Here is a 4129-nt window from a genome sequence, read left to right on the forward strand (position 1 = left end):
ATCGGTTTTCTTGTCTTTTCTCGTTCTCGTGTTCCCGCATCCCCGTGATCAATTCACGCTGTGTCTGGCCAGATGTTGATGGATTCTGTCACACTGAGAGGGCCTGAAGAATATCTTTTCATCGCATGAGGAGAAAATCCTAGTCTCGAGCTATCTAGTCCCTTGCCATACGTTTCCTATGAACATGTAAATTGTTGTTATGATCACCCTGTTATGGTTGACGTTGGACCAACCCCAAAGTGCATCATCTAGTATGAAGTGACTCAATGTTCTCATGGTCTAAAAAATTGTGCATATGTTAACTTTCTATGTTATGGACTATAAACCTGTGACGAAATTATCTGGAAGTATAACATACAATTGGGTCAATTCAACACAAGTGTTCCTCCAACTTTGTGCCCTCGATATTGTTGACATCATCGTTACACTTAACTATAACCATGATCAGGAAAACAAAATCATCATGCAATACTTGAGCTAGTCCTAACGGCAAGACTAGGAACCTTATTTTTACGGTTTATAATCCTACACGTGCATGTGATTTTTTTCTCTGAACCTCTTAGTTTTCACAAATTCGAGAACCATAGCAATTTTATCATAGAATATAAACATCAATTATAAATTTAGAAATAAATAATAACATAATTATTATTGCCTCTAGGGCATATTTCCAACAATTGCTTCCAAGAAATTCAACAACCGCCTTGATCCCCGCATCCCCGATAGAAACCATTTGACGGGCGGTAAGACCATCGGCGATGGTGGTTTCTCCGTGAATAATCAATCTGAATAAGGGATGTTCCTTCAGAGATTCAGTGGGATAATTCGAGTGCACAAAGCATGTACACATTTAGCACACACACAAAATTTGGAGTCATAATTTAGGTACCTCCCTATATGGGCGGGCATGTAACTTTAGTGCAACTACGCCCGTTAGGATTCAACAAGTTCAATCTGCTGGATATATAGGAAGATAGGGGAGGGGTGTTTTGGCTCCCTGGAGCATATGCTCCCAGATGAACAGTAAATTGAAAAAAACTATTTTTTGTAGATGTCTTTGTTAGTCCCTTCCAGTACTCCAAGGTGTGCTGGTGCTAAGGCTACCACATAGGCAAAAAAATGATGTGACAAAGCACTTGTCGGTGTCAAAACCGGCGGATCTCGGGTAGTGGGTCCCGAACTGTGCGTCTAGGCCAGATGGTAACAGGAGGCAGGGAACATGATGTTTTACCCAGGTTCGGGCCCTCTTGATGGAGGTAAAACCCTATGTCCTGCTTGATTAATATTGATGATATGGGTAGTACAAGAGTAGATCTACCACGAGATCAAGGAGGCTAAACCCTAGAAGCTAGCCTATGGTATGATTGTTGTATATGGAGTTGATTGCCTATGGACTACAACCCCCCGGTTTATATAGACACCGGATAGGGTTAGGGTTACATAGAGTCGGTTACAATGGTAGGAGATCTTGAATATCCGTATCGCCAAGCTTGCCTTCCACGCCAAGGGAAGTCCCATCCGGACACGGGACGAAGTCTTCAATCTTGTATCTTCATAGTCCTGGAGTCCGGCTGAAGGTATAGTCCGGCTACCCGAACACCCCCTAATCCAGGACTCCCTCAGTAGCCCCCGAACCAGGCTTCAATGACGATGAGTCCGGCGCGCAGAATGTTCGGCATTGCAAGGCGGGTTCTTCTCCAAATCTTGTGTACTTGTAGGAATAATGTCCGATTTTTGTAATGTAGTGCTCCTCGGCTTCCACGCCCAATAATGGCCGTCTTCCATGTGTCAAACGAATGCGAAAAGCCGGGGCGTTTTTACATCCACACCCCTAGCCGTATAAATGAGCCGCCTATTTAACGGGATGGGGATTTAGGTCAAAACCACATCTTCTCCTTTCCGTGAGTTATCATCAGAGCGCTTCCAGCAAAGGTCCATTCCAACATGACCAGCCGTCGCAGCTCCTCCCCTCGCCCCTCCGGTCCCAAACCCGGGGACTGGGAGAGTTGCACCATCCCGCATAGCGAGTTAGTGTCGCTTCTGGCCAAAGGATTTCTCCCTCAGGCATACATGGGCCCGGTCCGAGCCGGTCTCGCCACCTACAATGGCGGAAAGCAAGCGGAGAGCACCCCCAATCCTTCTAAAGGAGAGCGGGTGTGCCTCGTCCCCTATCTAATAAGGGGACTGGGATTTCCAATTCATCCATTTCTCCGCGGACTTCTGGAGTTCTACGGCCTCCAGCTGCACAATCTCATGCCCGCCTCCGTATTGCATATTGCGGGTTTCGTCGCCCTTTGCGAGCTATTTTTAGGCGTTGAGGCTCATTTCGCGTTGTGGAAGAGGTTATTCTGCCTGGTGCCCCATTCTCAAGAGGGGTCCATATACCAGGTGGGCGGAGCCGAAGTATGGCGCATCGCCGGGACTGTATACCTATCCGGAACCCCAAAGAAGGCGTCCCAGGACTGGCCTTCGGAATGGTTTTACATAGATGACGTCCCGCTACCGGACCCTATCCGGCTCGGTCTCCCTGAGTTCAACAGTGCTCCATTGAAGAAACGCTTGAGCTGGCATCCGTGGAGCTCTCAGAGAGAAAGCGACAGAGACGTCCTTTACCTGATGGGCCGGATAAGACTGTTGGCTCATTCCGGACTAACCATGATCGGAGTCATGGCCGCATGCATTATGCGGGGGGTGCAGCCGCTTCAATATAGAGGCCACCCCATGTGGGATTTCAACGGGGAGGATGACGCCACACGTTACGGTCATAAGGGGCCGGCCTCAGCCGCCGCCTTAGTAAAGATCTTATCCTCTTTGTACAAGGGAGAAAAGGAGGAGTTCCTCCGCGTCAACCCGCGGGCCAGATTCAGAATGTACGATCCTCCAAGTTGGGTAAGTGAACAATTGCGCTTGCCCGTTTGTTTTGTACTCCATGGTTAGATAGGTAGTCTAACGACTTCAATGCAGGAACTACGACAGGAGGTAAAGGATATAAACAGCCGCCCTCCACAGCCCTAGGACCCAGAACGGTCCCTCAATCCGGACTCCGAAGAGGATCCGGACATATCAGTGGAGCTTATCGACGGGGTGTTCCATCAGCTAAGCAAGGACAATACCTTGGTAGCCATTACGGCGGACTACCCAGGGTTAATCCCGGCCTCCCAGGTGACAGAAACCGGGGTCTTATTCCCTTGAAAGAGATTCCACCCGCACGTAGCCCGGTGTTTCAGCCGTGTTTTGCAGGGGAGATTTCCGAGGCAGGAGATCGAACCTATGGCGGCTAGCCAACGAGGGGCCGCAGGGCCCCGTGGGCAAAAAAGGAATGTAGTCCGGACTGAGATGCCGGCGCAAAGGTATAGTGCACCCTTTGTTTCCCTGGAGTTATTCTGTCAGGGCATATTAACGTTCGTGCTATCTTCAGAACGAAGAGACCTCGCCAGACTACATCCGGAGAGGTTGCGAATCGCGCCTCCACCAGCCAGGCTCCAACATCTGGCCAGGAAGCGGAGGCGAGCACAAGGCGCGCACCGGACGCTCCTCTGATAGAGGATGCGGACAGGCTGTCTGCCACAAATTCTGAAGTGGAGAGTGCCATGAACCACAGGCGTCGCCGGATAATTCTATGCGACGCTTGTTTCTCCCAAGAGGCTTTAGATGCCTTTAATTCGGGAGATGCATACCTCCGTGCCGCTCAAAATGGTTTAGCCAGAGCCACGGAGCAGTATGTAAAAGACATACGGGTAAGAAATTTTTGGTTAAATATATATACGCCAGTAGCCCCCAAGACTTGAAGCAGTTAGAGCAACTGATTTAAGGATCATTTAATATGCAGCTTCTTACAGAGAAGAATACCGTACTGTCCCAGGAGCTGGAAAAGTGCAAGGCCCAACTAGAGGCCGCACTAGCCGCATCAGGGGAGCCCAAAGAGACCCCCTTAGGTAAGATACACTTCGAAAGATTAGTATTGTGTGGTGTGGGTGCAAATCTGACAAATCATATTGCAGATGGCGCCGGACTCGATCCGGATAAGCAACAACTCTTACGCCGGCTAAAGGCCGGTGAGAGTACGTTGACAAAGGTGAGGCGAGAGAAGAATGAGCTTCAGGATGCCAACACCAAGCTGGACATCGAA

Source organism: Triticum dicoccoides, chromosome 2A, assembly GCF_002162155.2.
Source record: "Triticum dicoccoides isolate Atlit2015 ecotype Zavitan chromosome 2A, WEW_v2.0, whole genome shotgun sequence".
Classification (NCBI taxonomy): domain Eukaryota; kingdom Viridiplantae; phylum Streptophyta; class Magnoliopsida; order Poales; family Poaceae; genus Triticum; species Triticum dicoccoides.